This window comes from Gossypium hirsutum, chromosome D10, assembly GCF_007990345.1.
Source record: "Gossypium hirsutum isolate 1008001.06 chromosome D10, Gossypium_hirsutum_v2.1, whole genome shotgun sequence".
In the NCBI taxonomy this organism is placed as follows: domain Eukaryota; kingdom Viridiplantae; phylum Streptophyta; class Magnoliopsida; order Malvales; family Malvaceae; genus Gossypium; species Gossypium hirsutum.
The window spans coordinates 58,768,506-58,789,299 of NC_053446.1; the positions used below are offsets into that span (position 1 = coordinate 58,768,506).

Consider the following 20,794-nt stretch of genomic DNA (forward strand, 5'->3'; position numbering starts at 1 on the left):
AGGTGAGAGTGTTGCAGTTGCCATGGCGGCGTTGCAGGCGTTTATATCATCTACCTAAGCCTAAGTCTAGATCTTCACTTCAATTACGTTTCTTTCCAAATTAAAGTGGTGCCACTAGCTCATAGCCCGCACTCCGTAAAAGAAAATTTTATAATTTTTTTTATTGTTAAATTTTAAAAATATAATTTTTTAATTAAAAAACATAAAATTGTTCAAAACAAAAAAAAAATTAGGAACCAATATTTAACTTAAAATTTTCGTTTGAAACGATGAGTTAACGTATCATAATAATTTATCGTTATATTGTTAACGGTAATTAATATTCAATAACTAAAATATTACAACATAATAACGCAAGTAATTAAAATATAATATTTCAAATATAAGAGACAAAAATATTACTTGAGATTACATGCAAATATAATTATCACAATTATTTAAAATAAATTTAAAAAGGGAAATAATCTTTGAAAAATAATTTAAGCATGACAATAACAAGGGTACCTTATATATACATACGTATCATTTATATAAAATTTATATAATATAAAGTCTTGTTCAAAACACCAATACTTAAATCTTAGCTTCAATGGAAGAGATGAAATCTTTGATTCTTCCCCATTCAGCCTCAACACTCTTCTCTTCTTCCTCACCAACCTTGGCAGTGGCCTCACACTCTGCCAATTCCTTTCCCAATGCATCCAACTCCATTTTCATTTCCTTGCAACTTCTGTATATCCCCTTTCGTTCAGCCAACATCTTCTCCTTTCTCTTTTGTGCTTCTTCAACTTCCTCACGGAGGGCAGCAAGTATTTGATCCACCTGTTTTACCTCTGTTTCGACCTCCTTATATCTGATTAGGCTACTCTCCAAATTACAAGTCATCGTCCGCTTGATAGATTCCTTGGCGGTAAGTTGATCCTTGTCCTGCACTGCTTTCGCTGCTCGGTTAGCTAGTTCTTTCAATCTTTCGTCCAAGCCCAACAACTCATTCTTTTGATCAATTGTAAGGGTGGTGGAGGAACCATCAAAACTAGCTAGGATCATGAATGCCTGCTTAAGTGGAGAAAACTTCCCTGAATCGTTAAGATTAACGGGGGTTGTATTCAAGGCTTCGTTTATTTTAGCCAGTGCTTCCTTTGCTTCTTCTTTAGAATAAACAATTCTAGAGCTTGAAAGCTCGGACTCTAAGCTAGTGAAGAATGTGTTCATGTCTTCCTCAGCAGACTCTTCAGGTTCAATGGCCTGAAATGGTGGAAAAGAAAAGCAATAATAAGAGCTATATATATATATATGCATTAATATTAACTGATTTAGGTAACGTACCACAGTGTGGCTAGAAGACTGAGTTGGTGAAGGAGGTGTGATCTCTACTGGTTTGGTTGTAGGAGTTTTCTGGTTGTCTATGACTGCCTTAACACAATCAGCTTCCTTGGCCTTAAGTTCATCCCAATCAGTTTTGACTATAACTTCATGGGAAATAAAATCTAGAGTCTTATCAGTGCAAACGTATACTTCAACCAAGCATGCATCATTAAGGAGATAGCCTCTTTTAGGGTCGTGTAATTCAGTAAGACGTAAGAATGAAGTGAATCCCCAATCAGCCTGCCTCGCGTTGAAACAATGGTGAGTGACTGCCAAAAACAACAGTGCCTTATCATCAACAACCAGTTCAGTCCAGAAGCTGACAGACTCTACGAAGAAAGGATGGCATAGATAAAATATTTGGCATCTGGACTTCAACAGTTTTGACCATACCAACTCCTCAAACAAGCAGAGCTTTAGGTAATATGAATTCAAAGCTTCCTTTATAAACCCCGAAACTTCTTCGTAATGGCTCTTCCATGCTTCATTACATTTTATATTGTCATTTGGTTCTAGTCTATCATTTCTATTTCTATGTATGCTTGTACGTGGAAAGCTCAAGCATTCCCCAATGAGACAGAGCCCCAGGTGAACATACAAAATAAATGCAAAACAGAACAAGAGGAAGCAATAGCCATTGTTTTCCTAAAGCTTTGATAAATGACAAGTAACCGAGTAAATAACAAAAAGAGTTGAATTACACAATTGGTTCACGCAGTCACACTTAAGACCTAGCATTAAACATATCAATGACCCTTCCCCTATTCCTATACTATGGCTATCTATAGGTGATAATACTCTAAAATGGCATACTTGTATGTATTAATTACATGTATATTTTGAGTACAATCTTACTAATTTGGATTGTTTATGATTTTTTATCTTATAGAGATTAAATTGAAGACAAAAGGAAATTTGAGGCAAAAAGTGTGAATTTAAAGATAAAACAGGTCAGCATACGAAATAGGGAAGAAGTGATACCGAAAATACAAAATGTGGAAGATTTGGAGCAAAATTTTAAAGAAGAGATTTATGAACATTAGGCTTTGTTTAAATTTGAAATTTATTTTTAGGATTATTGCTAGAATTATTATATTGTTTAGATTTAATTTCAAATTATATCTTTTAAACATTATCATCTAGAGTTTAAATAGAAACAAACTAATATATACTATAAATAAGGGATGAAGTGACATGTAACACCCTTTACCTGTATCTGTTGTCAGAATAGGGCACGAGGCATTATCGAAGTTTACTGAATATTTTCAATAATTCTGAATCATTTATTATTCATATTCTGAAAATAATCATAACATCATTTATTGGGCCCTCGAAGCCCAAAACATTTATTAGGAACCTACTGGGATTAAATCGGAATCATAGGAAATTTTTTTGCAGAATCCTATTTATATATATATATAGATTTTAGAAAAAAATTTTATTTCCGAATTAGGTGCAGGATTCATACGGGCGTATCACATAACAAATCTTTTCATAAGAAATTGCATAACTGAAACTTTTCCACTCTTTCATACGCTCAATTATATTTTCATCTAAGCACTTAACATTCCAATGCACCTTATAATTAAACATATTACCATTCAACAGTAATTTGATACTTGCCTCAACTTTAAGCAACAACATTGGTTAGCATACTTTAATACTTACAAACTTATTTTCTCGCCATGTCTCACTTAATTATATTACTCGTTTTAATACACATAATTTTCCTTGTATCAACATATCAAAGATAGTCTCATATTTACATGTCATGATACATATCATTTTCTTTTTGTTTCTTCTTAAATATAAATTATTCAATTCATTATGACAATATTTCATGTACCATAAATTTTTTATAAGTTCAATGTATATTTATTCCAGTAGCAGTTCATAATCTTGAATATGCATAATTATCAGGCAAGTTCCACATACATGTCTTTTCCATGTCATATTTTAGTATATCAAATAATTATCATTTCTATGTATTTCAAGTTTAATTTCATGATTTTAAGTACTTATCATTTTCTATTTTTATCCCGTTGAATTTTTCGGAATTTCGATGGATTTTTAGGGGTACACTTTAGTGTACAAATTCGGGTCCGTCAATTCATATTCATGTTCGCACATTTTCCAATTCAGAGAGCACACTCTCGCAAACCTCATTTCTTACAGCAGGATTATCAGTTCAGGCTAAATCCCCTGCAATAGAGCACAGTTCTACGAACCTCATTTCTTATAGCGGAATTACTAGTCCAGGCTATATCCCCTACAACGACAATTACTCTAATGAGCTTAGATCTGAATTACCAGATCAGGCTAAATTCAGACCCTAATTCGGATTACCCGTCCGGGCTAAATCCATTTCCCACATATTCTTCGGGAGAGCTATATCATGATAGGATCACTTGTCTGGGCTAGATCCTTTTTACCGTCAATTCTTTTTCAGAGATCTATCGAATTTTCCTTCCATTCAACTGAGATTTTTTTTCCTTTTTGTCAAATATATCAATGTTTCATCAATTTTCATACAATGAACATTCAAATCATATTCACATCAATAACATACATTTCAAGCATTTAAGAATATAATTCAAGTTACACGAACTCACCGGGCTAAATTGCAGAATTATCAAAATTCAAGGACATTTTGATAATTTTCTATTTTTCTCGAATTTTCACCCAAATTTTGATCTAAATTAATATTTCATTCAATTTATTAATTTAAACGATAAAAAAATTCATTTCATGCAATTTGGTCATTTTTGACATTTTTACAAAATTACCCTTAAAATTTTACTTTTATTCAATTTAGTCCCTGAACCTAAAACATGTAAATTAACTATTTTAAAGTAAACTCATATTAGCTGAATATTAACATATATTAATTTTCCTCCTCCTCCACTCCAATCCACATCCTTGATACATATATATTACCACTATTTACTTGTTTACTCATAACAAATTGTTCACTTGAGTCATAGTCACTAAATTAATTATATATTGAGATACAGAGCTCCAAATTAAGATCCGTAAATTTTATATAAAACTAGACTCACATATTTTCTTACCATAAAATTTTCAGAATTTTTGGTATAGCCAATAAGTACAGTTTATTCTTTAAATGCATCCTTATTCTGCTGTTTGACAGTTTTGACCCTTTTTCACTAAAAACTAATTATCTCTTTATACAGAATTCGGATGATGTTCTAATTTGTTTCTTTTGAAAATAGACTTATTAAGGATTCTAAGCATATAAATTATAACTCATAATCATTTTAGTACAATTTTTAATGACTTTCTAAAGTCAGAACAGGGGAACCCGAATTCATTCTGAACTTGTCTCACAAAATTTATTATATTTCGTAATTTACAATTCCATTGGTTACACCATTTCTTCTATGAGAAACTAGACTCAATAAAGATTTAATTTCATATTTTTTTATCTTCTAATTCAATTTCCATGATTTATAGTGATTTTTCAAAGTTAACCTACTGTTGCTGTCCAAAACTGTTTTAGTGCAAAATGTTGATTACTAAATTTATAACACCCTTATTCCCTTTCTCTATAGTATTTCCCATCACTTTATCTTGTTTTTCTTCACTAAAATATCAAGAAAGTAAAACCTTATATAATAAAACCCTACATTAACATCAATTTCATACTTTTTCAATAATATCATACTCAAAAATATATTGAAATCTTGATGTTCTTACCTTGCTCTATTAATTTCAATCTTTTACTTGATTTTCTCTCTCCTCCAGCCTCTATGTCTTGAATCTAACTTGATATTCTAGCTCCCCATAGTCTCCTTATCAATTTTCTCTTTTGGTGGCTATGGAAATTTCTTTAAATTCTAAGTGAAAATGGTGAATTTTTTGTGAGGGGACTAAATTGTAAAGAAAGCAAAACTTTCTTTCTTTCTCTCTTCTTCTCACGTTAATGCATGGAAAAATGGTGGGATGGTGGCTTCCATCTTTTTTTTCCATATATATATATATTACTATATAAGATAATAAAATATCATTAAGAAAAAAAATCAAATCAAAATATAATAAACTAATATTTATTTATTTAATCTAAAATATCTCCAACATCATCATTATTTTCTAGATTTATCTCTCCTCTAATTGACCATTTTGCTCTTTAGATATTTTAAAATTCCATCCTTGAGTCATCACTTAGTTTGGTAAAATTACGATTTAGTCCCACATAATTCTTCATCTATTCAATTTGGTCTCAATTCATCCATTTTCCTTAGTTTCTAGATTATTCCACCCTTAAAATATTTACACTATTGATCCTTCAACTTTTTCATATTTACATTTTAACCCCTCAATTTTTGAGTATTTACTATTGGGTAACAAAACTTTTCTCACTTTTACAATTTAATTCTTTCTTGAATTAATATGTCATAATATACTTCCCAATGTTGTCATAACTCAAAATTCTTCTTTTTGTCACTTTATTTCCTTACTATATCAAAAATAATATCTTATTGTAAAAATTTTCGGGGTATTACATTTCTCTCCCCCTTAAAATAAATTTCGTCCTAGAAATTTCCTTGTTTTACTATATCAAGAATATCTACTCTCTTACTGTAATAATTTTTGGGATCACATATCAGCTTAGAACTTTTAAATAAATTGAGTGCTCAAATGTCAAAATTTTCGAACGAAATTTTCACAAAATCATTCCATGAAATTGTAGACCATAAAAATAAAATTTTCCTCGTCGGATTTGTGGTCTCAAAACTACTGTTCTGACTAGACCTAAAAATCGGGCTGTTACAACTCTCCCCCTTTAGGGATTTTCGCCCCGAAAATCTTACCAAAAGAAATTACTTCCAACTCTCATGAAATACTTTCACTAACTTTCCAAAATCACTAATCAATTTAATCTCATATATCTCTATATCATACTTTCTGAAACATATTTTTTTTTCATTTTGACTATCTATCTTCATACTCATGAGTGCACAGAATTTATTCTCTTAGCTGAGGACATGCTTAAATACATGTAACTTAAATCACATGTCAATAATTCAATTCACTTTAATAAAACAACTGTATTGATTTCAACTATCAAACACTAACATATCAAGATACTATTTTCTTAATGCTGAGGATACAACTCAAACACTCAATCTTTCAACATTCTTTTAGCATGCAAACCAAAGATCCTTTAACTGTATTAGTTCAAGGAAACATATATTTTGATTGAACTTATTAACTTTAATCAAATTTACCTGAGGAAAAATTCAATCATACAATTTTAAGTTTATGCTCCCATTATTTATACCCTTACTGATGACAATTCCTTACACAAAATCAGAAAAGTCCAGATACCAAAATCACCACATTTCAGCTCTGGAATTTCATCGTAGCAAAACAATACACTTTTTAAATATGTATGCAAAACAGAATAATAACTAGTCATAAACCGACCAGACCAACAGGGTTTTCGTCTAACATCATAATTAGCTAACATTCTCATAACATAAGAACTCCATTAGAAACTGAACAATTATACACATATCTCTGAGGATAAAAGAATATATAGAATATCCAAAAAAGATCATCGTGTTCATTTCGATTGTAATTGTGACACACAGGCATTTTTACCACTTAATTATCATTTCTCTGACAAATTTTGTTATTACGAACCTCACATTATTCCATTTACTAACAAAAATCAATTCAAAAGAACTTCCAGTTAATACATGCATTCTTTAGGTATCATACCTGAATATTTTGTCTCATCAAATTTAACCTCTTCGTTAGTTCACATTTATGAGCTTATTCAACCTGATTCTTGTAAAAAAATTCATCATAAAGAAATACTTATAAGGGGGTGATGGTGAGGTCATAAAGCCTCTAACTTACTCTCATAAATACATATATATATATAACTTAGCTTTCATCATCAATGTAATACCATCATAACCACATAGTTCATTCCAAGCAAATTAACATATCTATTTATTACAAATGTTTTCTGTCACTCACAATTTCACACAATGGATTTACTTACTTGAGCTCAATATTAATATCTAATTAAATTTCAATACTTGGCTTCCAATTTACTTACTGACATTTGTCAAATTAGAGAACGTCTTACGGAATTGAGTACTTTATTTTCTCGATGCCATAGTCAAACTATGGTCTTACATGTAGTCACATATCACATACCGATGCCATAGCCCAGCTATGGTCTTACATGGAATCACATAATCACATTTTCACATGTTGCCATGGTCAAACCATGGTCTTTTCTGTCAATTCATCACATATCACTGAACGAAAGTACTCATCCTGCGCTCTACTCAATTTGATCTTCCAATTCAATTTTCATGCTATTATAATATTTATAGTTCAATAATAAAGACATAAACAAAACATCATATATTCTAATTTAACAATTAAACATAAGATTCTATCAAATAAATATACTGATTACACTTATTCAAGCAAGTGTACATAAACACACATTCCATTTATTTGTGTATATTTGATTACCATATTTACTTAATCAAATATGTTGAGGACATAACATCATATGCACACCAAGCAAACACGGATGGGCTTATCACCATATAAACTTTCATTTTATTCTACGTTTCCACATTTCTCATCTCAACTTATGGTTATCTCATTTCGTACATTAACACATACTTATCATGAACTTCTATTCATACTTTTCTAAGTTTCATTTCATCATAAACACATTTCAATCACATTAATATAAAATTTTTAGCATTTTTGGAAACAGCTCGATTGGAAGTAATACGGCATTATCGGATATCACGCTATCACGAGTAATAATACGTCATATATAGCTAGACTCACATATGCTATGTTAGTCCGAGAACAAACTAAAGCGTAGCTCTGATACCAATAATTGTAACACCCTTTACTCGTATCCGTTGTCGGAATAGGACACGAGGCATTTCCGAAGTTTATTGAACATTTTCAATAATTCTGAATCATTTATTATTCATATTCTAAAAATAATCATAATGTCCCTTTATTGGGCCCTCGAAGCCCAAAACATTTATTAGGAACCTACTGGGATTAAATCGGAATCATAGGGAATTTTCTACAAAATCCTATATATATATATAGATTTTAGATTTTTTTTTAATTTCCGAATTAGGTGTAGGATTCATACGGGCGTATCACATAACAAATCTTTTCATAAGAAATTGCATAACTGAAACCTTTCCACTCTTTCATAAGCTTAATTATATTTTCATCTAAGCACTTACCATTCCAATGCACCTTATAATTAAACATATTACCATTCAATAGTAATTTGACACTTGCCTAAACTTCAAGCAACAAAATTGGTTAGCGTACTTTAATACTGACAAACTTATTTTCTCGCCATGTCTCACTTAAATTTATTACTCGTCTTAATACACATAATTTTCCTTTTATCAACATATCAAAGATAGTCTCATATTTACATGTCATAATACATATCATTTTCTTGTTGTTTCTTCTTAAATATAAATTATTCAATTGATTATGACAATATTTCATGTACCATAATTTTTTATAAGTTCAATGTATATTTATTTCAGTAGCAGTTCATAATCTTGAACATGCATAATTATCAGGCAAGTTTCACATACATGTATTTTCTATGTCATATTTTAGTATATCAAATAATTATCATTTCTATGTATTTCAAGTTTAATTTCATGATTTTAAGTACTTATCATTTTCTATTTATATCCCGTTGAATTTCTCAGAATTTTGATGGATTTTCAGGGGTACACTTTAGTGTACAAATTTGGGTCCGTCAATTCATATTCATGTGAGCACATTTTCCAATTCAGAGAGCACACTCTCCGAACCTCATTTCTTACAGCAGGATTACCAGTCCAGGCCAAATCCCCTGCAAGAGGAACCTGACTTTAACCAACCATCACTTTTGTGAGACCGTCTTACACTAGATCACCATTTCTTAATGGCGAATGCCATGCCATTTCATTTCTTGGGCTCGATAACCTGTGACGTAGTAAGTTTGCGAACCGACTGTGTAACATTCCCAAAACATACAATAAGACAGCCTTTGCACAAGATGAAAAGATTACTTTTGGAACGATATGGACAGATGCGTCATTCCCGTAATGCGGAGAAATGATGAATACTCATTGAGAAGGGCTAAGTGCAGGTTCTAAGCTTAATGAACTCTTTTGGATGAGTCTTGATAACCTTGGCTAGATGAGTTTAGTGGCTCATGTTTTTTGGGAAAAAAACACAAGTTTAATAAAAAGAAATTTTATTAGAAAAGAAAAAAAGCAAAAATGATCAAAGCCTTATAGGGAATAAGCATTTACAACAATGATGAGTTAATATTCATGTCACTCCATCTCCTATTTATAGTACATAAAAAAATCTAGTTTGTTCCTATTTAAACTCTACATGATAATATTTAAAAGATATAATTTGAAATTAAATCTAAACAATATAATAATCCTAACAATAATCCTAAAAATAAAATTTAAATTTAAACAAAGTCTTATTTCATAAATCTCTTCTTTGAAATTTTGCCCCAAGTCTTCCACACTTTGTATTTTTGGCACCACTTCTTTCCTATTTCATATGTTGACCCGTTTTGTCTTTAAATTCACACTTTTTGGCCCCAAATTTTCTTTTACCTTCAATTTAATCCCTACAAGATAAAAAAAACTATAAACAACCCAAATTAGTAGGATCGTACTTAAAATATATATTTAATTAACCCATAAAAATATGCCATTTTAGAGTATTATCATATTCCTCGTACTTAGCTCATACTTGCCCCAAGTATGGTTCTTATTCCATTATGTAATTTAGATTTACTATGAAAGAAGTATCACTCCAAAGTTTTATAAACATTAAGCATAATGCGTATAAAAAATAAAGAGAACATTTAGCTTGCTTTAAGTAAAACCGAAAAGTGTTCCAACTTAAACACACAAAAGTTAAATCGAGTTGAATTCTTTCATGAAAATTAGATAATTTACAAAACTTACCAAGACACCCTATTTGTTTCACCCTTAGTCCCCAAATCCAAATCCAATTCTTTTTTTTTTCTTTTTTCCTTAATTTTTTTCACTTAAGAATGTATTGGCTATTTTGACGCAAAGTGAGATTACAACCCAAGCACCCCACCTTGGTTATTCAGCCAAACACACTCTTAATTTTTTTTTGTTTAATTCCGGTTAGTGGAATTTTATGTAACACGTCACACAACATTTTACGCGAAGTAGGATGATAACTCAAACACCTTACCTTGGTTACTTAGTCGGTCATGTTTTAAGCTATGCTCATAACCACGGAATCATCAAATTTTATTTAGTCAAAAATAATTCAATTTAGTCATTAATACTATCAACATTTAATATTTTAGTCACTCTTCTATTAAATTATAAACAAAAACAAAATTGTTTAGTTTAGTTTGACAAAGACTAAAAAATTTTAATCCTATAGGACCTCTTGGATTCCATATTCTACCCTTGTAAGTATGATTAGTTAAAGAGCAGTAAGGATAATTTAGAAAATACAAACTTTTAAACGCAATATTAGACAAAAGCAAAACCAATTACACAAATTAAATGCATATCTAGCTCAAAACACCAATCCTATAAAATTCCTACAGTTATTAAATCTTTTCGTTAATGGAAGAGATGAAATCTTTGATTCTTGCCCATTCAGCCTCAACACTCTTTCTCTTCTTCCAAGCCAACCCTGGCGGTGGCCTCATATACTGCCCATTCCTTTCCCAGTGCATCCAATATACGAAATTAATTATTTATTTGTAGCAGTAGTGATTTGGAGAGCCAATTGAAGGCTACTGCCGGTCGGCAAGCACACAGTAGTCAACTGAAAAGCAAAAACGCAGCAGCTTGTGCCAACAATTTTGGTTGGTGCAACAATGGCCTTAATCGGTTCAATTTAGACCAGCTATGGAAGCAAGTCTTGAAGGAGCAATCACCCACTATTTTTGGATTTTGGAGCAATTAGCAGCATGTAGAACGGGTTAACAATGAGATAGTAAAGAGGCATTAAATTAAGCCAAATAGCAGCAGATTTTTGAACATGTTCGGTAACTGATTTGTAAAACAAAGTGCAGCAATTTTGGAACCAATTGCAACTTGATGTACAAGTGAGGAATTTTCGGTAAATGGCAGCAAAGTAGCAATACCTTGGAGGTGAAGCAAACTGATTAAAGAAGGACAAATTAAGAGAAAAAAAAACACTTGCTCACATAACTTTAATATATTACCTTAAAATGAAACAAAAGTAAAGTAAGCACAGAATCAAGGCCAATAGAGGGTTGCAGCAGACCAACAAACAAAATATATTACCATAACATGAAACAAAAGGATTAAGCACTTCCAAATATGCTTAATAGCATAAGTTACTTTCCGTGCAAACCATAAATATTATCCTAAAGCTACTTATCTAAGCACAAAAGTTTAAAAATATCATTGCCTGCCACTCTATTCGTCTTCGGACTTGTAATATATCAGCGCCAACTTCGCTTGCTCAGCCACAAATTCAGTTCGCTCCGCAAACAACTCAAACTGCGCCATTTGCAATTTCCTCCATTTTGCCTCCATAGCAGCCTTCTTTTTACCATCAACCATATCCAACCCGACCTTTACAACTCCCACGTCCACGTCAGAGACACAAAATATCATATCAAGCAAACTACTGGAACTCTTAGACACCACCTTATCGACCTCTATTGGCCCCGCATTGTCACTTTTCTTATCGGATGAAGAAGGCAACACAGCTTTCAATGCAGCCACTGCCTTGTTATTCCCCTTGGCTTTCCCATTTGACTTGGCAGTTGAAGACTGAAGTTTTCCACTAACCCCCTCTTTGCCCCATATCTTTTTTCGACAACTCAAAAGCTTTCTGTTCATGGGCTTTAGAGAAATTCGATCCTCACCCTTCTTAGAGAAAGTTAGCAACCGGTGCAGCGGTGTCCGATTCGGATTCGGAATCAGAACCGGATTCATCAGATTCATCGTTAGCGGTTTCAAGCTTTCTGGATGGTGGGGTCTTGTGGGTTTTGGGGTCTTCCTCATCTTCTTCCTCAGAAGAAGTCACCTCTTCATCTTCTTCTTCAGAGGAAAGAGCGGCTGGTGGGACTTCAACAGGGTAGAACGCTTCGGTGCCATTGAGAAAGAGAGAGAGCCGAGAGGGAGGATGCTACTTGTTTGTTTAATGGTTTTATAGGGAAAGAGGTACTGGGAGATAAAAGTTTTTGTATTCAGAAGGTTGCATCAGTCAAACGGGCTGTAAATTTGACAGAAACGAAGAGTTTTTATTCACTAATGGAAATCTAATTCAAGGTTACTAACTTTTATGGATGCTTTCATACTTGATTTTTATAAAAAAATATCATTTATAAATATGACAATAGTCCATTGTCGTCCAGTGGTTAGGATATCTGGCTTTCACCCAGGAGACCCGGGTTCAATTCCCGGCAATGGAAAGGTACTTCAATTTTTATTGCTCTCCTTTTCTCTTACTGACACGTGGCACACACCCACCAGCTTTTTTTCATTTTATAAATCAGTTAATTTTCAACTTTAGTCCTTTTAATATGCTTAAATTTGAGATTTAATTCTTGTACTTCAATTTCAATTTTAGTCTTAATATGCTTAAATTTGACATTTAATCCTTACACTTTAATCTCTAACACCATTTGGTCTTTATATTTTTATAATTATTTTAAATAATTAATATCATTAACTTTTCAATTAAATGTGGCTACATATAATTTAAAAACAATAAGGTGCAGAGATTAAATTCTTCAAAATAAATGTTAGAGAATTAAATTATAAATATACAAAGTGTAAAACTTTTCCTCTATATTTAAAACAACCTTTTAAATTCTTTTCGAAACAAGAAACAGATTTTTTCAAAGTGCAGTTTCTATGTTTGAATTTGGAATTAAGTGTAAACTAAAGACTTGAATCTTAGGTTAACCTTAAATCATGCTTGGAACATTTCATTGATAAAGATTATTTTTATATAAATTTAATTCTATATTATATTTTAACAGTATTAACATACAAAGTTATGTTTTTTTTTTTAATTTTTAATAGAAATTTTTAAACATGTATATAAATCCAATATATGAACACCACCTTTCTATGTAAACCTTGTTATTCGTATATTTTTTTCTTTTTTTAGGGGGTAAGATAACGAAATAGTTTGATATATTATTACAAGCTAATTCTATCTAATATCATTTGATATGAAACTTTAGCCTTTTTACTTTAAAAATATAAAAATAAACAAAAAAAATATCAAAATGGTATCCCACCCACATTATTTACCAAAATGGTATGTTGCGGGTCATTTAATTAATGGCATAGTAGGCTCAGATATGTTAATTATGGTACTTTACGTACATAAATTAACTTAGAGCACATTCCTTCATTTCACAATAGTAATTATAAATGTGAAACATGTGTTGAGGCAAATTAATAAAGGTAAAAAAAATCACTGGATCTAATACATAGCAATGCTTGTAAAGCTTGGTTAAACGAGAGGAAGGAATAAAAATGTTTATTACCTTCATTACTACGAGCTAAGACGAAGAGAATTTATTCTCTATAAGCAAGAAGTTGAAAACCAACTTAATAAATGATTAAGTAATCATGATGATGGATATATTGAATCATTTCAATAACACCACCATACTTTCCTAAAATAGAGTAATCGAGAAGAAAATCAGATTCTAAAAGAAAAGATGAATGCACAGCTAAAAAGCTTTAGGTTATCACGTAAAATGTGGGGGGAGCGTTTCTATGCGTAAATTACCTTTTAAATAAGATACCCCACAAGAAAAGGGACAAGATGCTACATAAGTTATGGGAAGGTAGAAAATCATCCGTGTGGGAGGTGTATTGCTAGCGTAACATATAATGGTAAGTCGAGACATATGCGACGTCAACATAATACCGTTAAACAAATTATCTCAAACGGAGTTATCTATATTGATTTTGGAAAATTAAAAGATAACATTGCAGATCCACTAACCAAAAGTTTAAAACGAGATCATGTTGTTAAAACATCGAAAGGAATGCGACTAAAGCCTATGAAAATAAAAGGCGCTATGTGAAGGAAAACCCTACCTAGTTAACTGAAGATCCCAATATCTAAGTTCGAAAGGACAACCTAATTGTTCAGACCTTGTGAGGTCACTTTGGGGGTACTTATCCCAAGTCCGTTCCTATGATGTAAACAGTGACTAAAAACGGGATAGGTTAGGCAATGCTTTTAATAACCATTGTATGTTTCTATGAGCCGAACAACATAAGTCACCTATGTGAGAGTGAAGTGAAGTCGCTTCAATGAGACTATTAGGCATAGTTCTCTCAAACTCTTGCAGAACCAGAAGATGTTCACAGCTATATGAACATACCCATGAGAACTAAAACCTTGCCAGGGAGGTAGCTGTGTGAGGTATATCATCGTTTACACAAAAGGCAGAACGGTTTAAGGACATCACGTCTACTGGTCAGCTAGTAAAGTAAATATACTATAGCAAGGGAAGGTTCAAGGGTGGATACCTCCCTATCCTATACAACTATCGATCGTAGATTCTATCACCACATCGAGTCAAAGTTTTTCGATAAAACTATCAATTTTCATTCATGTGGGGGATTGTTGGAAAAATTACATTCTTATGGGAAATTTGAGGCATATTCTCAATAGGTAAAGGTGGAGAATTGAATCATAATTTTATGGTTCATATTCTACTCCATGAGACCTTTACAACGGTATATCATATGCTCAAAATGGTTGAGTGATGAATGAGAAATTAAAGCTCAAAGTAAGCTACTTGGAAATATTATTAAGGAAAAATAATAGGCTTAGACCCCACATTGGTTAAATACCAAGTATGGGATGTGTTTATATATGTGAACTTTCTTAAAGGGTAATTGAATGACTAAGCTTGTAACTTTGCCTCGCGTGCAGGAAGGTGTAGGTCCAAACCCGATAGGTTTGGGGTACACCCGCACAATGTGGGTGACGCGAAATGTCCGAACAGGTCGAAAATTTATATTAGCCCAACACGAATTTATTTTTCCTCAGCAGAAAAAATCTGCTTATATATGGAAACTTATTTTATTAATTTGATTCTAATAAATCTGTTTAAATTTTTTATTTAATGGCAGATATTGGGGATATTTTTTCCAAAAATTCCAACACTCTCTCCATGCCTATAAAAGGCGATGATTCTGAAAGTTTTTTGTACACTTTCATACTCTCTAAGAATTTCTCTTGCCGAAACTCTATTATTCTCAAGAAATCTCTTTTTTCCATCCTTCGTGTTTTATAAATATTCCGGTGATAGAAAAATACATTGTTCATTCGATTGATTGTGGTAGATGTGCTATTACTTCGATCATTGTTGTTGTATCTTGGGAGCTTTTCGACCAACGTTACTCCAAGTATCGTAGAGCGGTCGAATCTGTCTTAAGGAAACTGTGTTTCACGAGCCTCAACATTTCGTAAAATCTCAATTCTCCTTTATTTCAATTGTTTATTATTGTTTTATTTGATTTTCATATTTGATAAATTCATTATAAATATTTATGTTCATATTTTATTTTACATGTGTTTATTTATAATTAATTTATTTTGTTCGCTAACATGTTTTGTCCAACATTTGAGGGTGTTGTAGAGGTGACACTACTTTATACGGGTCAGTAATATGGGATACGAGTACGTTATTTTGGGGATTTTGTGGTGCCTTCCTAACAGGTGACACTAGATTGATTAAACCCATCAATATTGCATTTTAGAGTTTTACGAGCTTAGGCATTAACTGAGGGTTTCACTGGAAAATGGGGTTTAGGGGTTTATAAACTATTTAGGGTGTTGGAAAAAATTGTGCTAATTCAAAAAAAAAAGTGAGAGTAGAGATTAGAGAAGAGAAGAATGAGACGATTTAAAGAAAACAAAGAAGATAAGATAAGATAGAAGAGGGCTTAGATCAGTAGAGAAATAGAAAAGAAAGAATAGGGTTTTTTTTTAAAGAGAAAGAAGCAACAACAACTTAGTAGTAGAGAAGAAAAAAGAAAAAAAGGTTTTAGGGTTTGAAAGGAAAAAGACGGTTTGAAAGGGAAAAAAAGAAGATAATGAAGTGTTTTGGGTTTAGTTTGGGGTTTTCAAATTCTTTTCTTTTTAAAGGTAATATTTTTTAATTATTTATTTTTTAGTGTAGTGTTTATTGTTATTTTTAATTGTTTTTTTTTGTTTGAGGGGAGGAAGCAACACTTAAATTGTTATTTAAAAGTAAATTGATTTTTATAGTTATTTGTTAATATTTTTTGTAATTAATTCTTTTTAGTATTAAATATTTGTTTGATCTTATAGTTTTATTTGTTCTTTTAAAACATCAAGCTAATGATTTATTTTGAAAAGACAAGGTTGGTGTCGCCTCTACACCACCTTCAACCACCCACAACATCCCATTTTGGTAAATAATGTGGGTGGGATACCATTTTGATATTTTTTTTGTTTATTTTTGTATTATTAAAGTAAAAAAGCCTGAAAAATTGAACAAAAATTAATAAACCCATCACTTTTTGGAAGAGTGAAATTCATTTTAAGCAACAACCTATATTAATTATTTGTACGGATATAATATTTTTTGGTAGAAAATAAACAACAACTTCTACAATTACAACCACTGGTTTTATTACAATACCAAAGCTTTATTACGATCCTCTAACAAAATGTCTTTCACTGCATGTAGAGGAGCAACAAATAATTGTAAACCAGCAAGATGAATGGCTATTTTGGCCAAGCAATCTGCAACTTCATTCTAAGATCTCGGCATATGCTGTAATCAGATTTCTCATTCTTGGTGCATCATTTCATGAATCAACCGTAATTCCACCATTTTACTACTAGAAGCACTACCAGCCAAAAGAGATTCAACCAACAACACATTGTCACATTCCAGTTATATTCGTCCAAAATCATTATCCCAAACTATGCATAGTCCTTATAAAATAGATCTAGCTTCATTTTTAAAAATAGATTTCTTACCCAATAACATAGTATAACCACATTACCACATTGCATTCAAGTCCCTCAACACACCTCTAATTGATGCATTCGCATTATTAGAAGACACCGCCCCATCCGTATTTACTTTAATCCATCCATCCTCCGGTGGTGCCTAATAATAGATAGTGACCATCTGATTTGGCTAGAATAGATTGGAACTGGAAGTTGCATAACTCTTTACCCATATGAGACCTGTATCCACAAGATTTTGAATGCAATTATGTCTATTAGAAAAGACAAAATGATTCCTATTCTTCCATAACAACCAATATATTATGGAGAAAAGAGTCCTCAATTCAAAATCCTTACTCCCACAATGCCCCTTATCTTGAATATTCCAAACTAATCAATCCTTCAGTTGTAATGAAAAGAAAATAATGTGAGCGTGAATCGACACAACTAACATCCAAATCACCCTTGAAAATGGGTAATCCTGCATAGCATGAATCCCAGATTCGCATAAAGTAGTACATCTGGGACAATTCCCACCATTTGATATATGCCTCATCAATCGTTCCCCATTCATTAACAATATATTTTGCCAAAAAAGCCAAAGGAATACTCAAACCCTTTAAGGTGTCTTAGTTTTCTATATCAATTTCCACATAGGAGAAGCCTCATGACTCACCACACAAAGATTCTTATATTCTCAAAATTAGAGAAGTTCTCTTTCGACATCCATTTCCACGCTAGCTAATCCAGGCCTGCATCAGGAGTAGGTGGCAACACTGTTGCTATTTGGTTAACAACGTTGTCAGGAATCAAACTTCTTAACCGGGCCCAAACCTAATCTCCAGTAGAATAAAAAAAATCACAAACATAGAGCATGTCATCTGGCTGAACAATCCCTCTAAAGAAAGCTCTGAGCCGACCAATCTCCCGAAGTTATACATCATTCTAAAAATTAGAGAGCCCAACATCACCAATGGACCAAAAAATGTTGTCAATTACCTCTAACCAAACTGCATTCAACGATCTCCAAATGAAAAAACAGTTACTCCTCGCAATTAAGGTTGGAACCCTTCCCATGAACACGATACTTTTTTCTTAACATTTGAACCCACAGTGCATCTATCTTTGTAAGTAATTGGAAACCTAATTTCAATAGAAAAATTTTGTTTTGATCCACCAAATTTCGTAGTCCAAGCCCTCCAGAATCGAGAGGTTTATAATAGTCTTTCTAAGAAACAAGCATCGGTCTCCTAGCTTCGAAGCTAGTACCCTAAACAAAGTTACGTGCTAATCTCCCATTCTCCTTACAAATCGAAACTGGTATATATACCATACTCATGAAGTAGTTGGGAATTGCTAGTAGAACAGATTTGGCTAACGTTATTCTCTCTGCCAGTGATAATTTTTTTTTGCTTTCCAACCATTGAGTTTGTTCCTTACCTTATCAACCACAAACTTGAATGTATTCATTACCGTTCTTTTCTAAAGTAGTGGCATTCCAAGATAACTTCCCAGATCATCAACTCGCACAAACCCTATCTGACTGCAAATTGTTGCTGCTAAAGTATCTAAAGTGTTATAAGAAAAAAACACTTGTGATTTGTTTCTATTTATCTTTTGACTCAAAAAGTAACAAAAATCATTCAAGATTCCATTGATCAAAGCTGTCTGCCTCCTATTCGCCTTACAAAACAACATGAGATCATCGGTAAAAAATAGATTTGACAAATCAGGACCACTCATTGATAATCTTAATAGGACTAAGTTTTTGTTCCACTGCATAATCAATACAATGGCCTAGTCATTCCATATAGAGAATAAAAAGATATGGAGATAAAAGATCTCCTTGTCAAATGCAACGTGTCGGTTTAAACGTATTCGTCGAAGATGATGACATACAATTTAAAATAATAGTAATTAACAACCGTAGTTTAGAAATAGTATCATCCAAAAAATCTCATCTAACTTTATCATAATAGGAAAACTTTGTGAAAAGAAAAAAATTATGAAAAAAAGGAGAAGAAATGAGAAATATAAAAAAAAGAGAAAGAAGGAAGAAAATAGGGGAAAGAAATATGAGAAAGAAATTTGAGAGTTTCAATTGTCAAATAGGATGACACGTGGTGACGCATGATTGGTCAGCACTGCCACATCAGGAAAAAAGTAACAGCGTTAGTCACAGGTACCAAACTAGTGGACGGAAAAAGTTCGGATATTAATCAACGATAAAAAAACTATAAGTACCAATCTGAGATAAGTGAAAAAATTCAGGTACCAATCTAATGTTTAACCCAAAATAAAAACATTTATTGTACAATTTACGATGTTTTCCTCATCATTAATGGCAATATGTATGGATCGATAAAAGTGAAAGATAAAAATTTTATCTTAAATATATTTTATATATTAAAATCACATACAAATATAATTATCACAATTATTTAAAATAAATTTTAGCTTAAATATTACATTTTCTAAAAAGTTGATTGAAGAAACTCTCTCTCCGGTTGACTTTGTGATTAGAACGAATTCTGCGGGTAGGGCAACGATGAAGGTTAATCGATGTACGGATGGGCCCTCAGACTCGATTGATCTGACTGTAGATGGAAATGGATAGCCCATACAGAATAAGATTGTGAATACGGCGATGATATATTATAAAACTAAATTGATAGGTGATCCGGTGAGTCACAATTCGATAGTAGATTTAGAGGAAGATTTTGAATTGCAGGATGGAGACGTGACCACGGTGCTAATGGGTGGAGTCCCATCGATTACTTTCTTCGATCATGTTTAGCAATTTATAGCGCGAAAAATGACCCTAACTGTTGTGGTGAAGCTATTGGGGAAGAAGATAGGGTTTTATACATTGCTTAATAAGGTCTCTTCGTTGTGGAAACTATAGAGTCGATTTCAATTGATGGATTTGGAAAATGATTTCTACCTCGTTCATTTTAAAGATATGGATGATTTTGACAAAATTCTAATAGGTGGTCCATGGGTAATCTTTGGTCATTATCTAACGATAAAACCTTGGTTATTAGATTTCTCAACTGCTAACACAAAAGTAGATAATCAAATTGCCTGGATAAAATTGCCTGGTTTATCGGAAGGATACTACTCAAAAATGTTACTTCGGGCTATAGGGCAAACAAATGGGCCGATGATTAGAATTGATGAACATACGAATATAGCAATAAGAGGAAGGCTCGCTCTGTTGGTAGTGTGTGCAGATCTTAGGAAGTCTTTGATTTTTAAGGTTCGAATAAATGGTAAAACGCAAAGGGTCGAATACGAGTCTCTGCCAAATATCTATTTTACTTGTACGTTGTATGGGCATACAACTGCACTTTGTTCAAGAGAAGAAACAGGCATG

At 32.2% G+C, this 20,794-nt stretch overlaps 1 non-coding gene and 1 pseudogene across 1 annotated transcript; one reads left to right on the forward strand and one right to left on the reverse strand.

The window, feature by feature from the left end:
* Nucleotides 1-11,695: 11,695 nt before the first annotated feature.
* On the reverse strand, nt 11,696-12,548 carry LOC107916142 (GLABROUS1 enhancer-binding protein-like; annotated as a pseudogene).
* Nucleotides 12,549-12,793: 245 nt separating this feature from the next.
* TRNAE-UUC (transfer RNA glutamic acid (anticodon UUC)) lies at nt 12,794-12,865 on the forward strand. The gene has a single exon. It is a non-coding gene; the product is annotated as a tRNA-Glu (tRNA).
* The last annotated feature ends 7,929 nt before the right edge of the window (nt 12,866-20,794 follow it).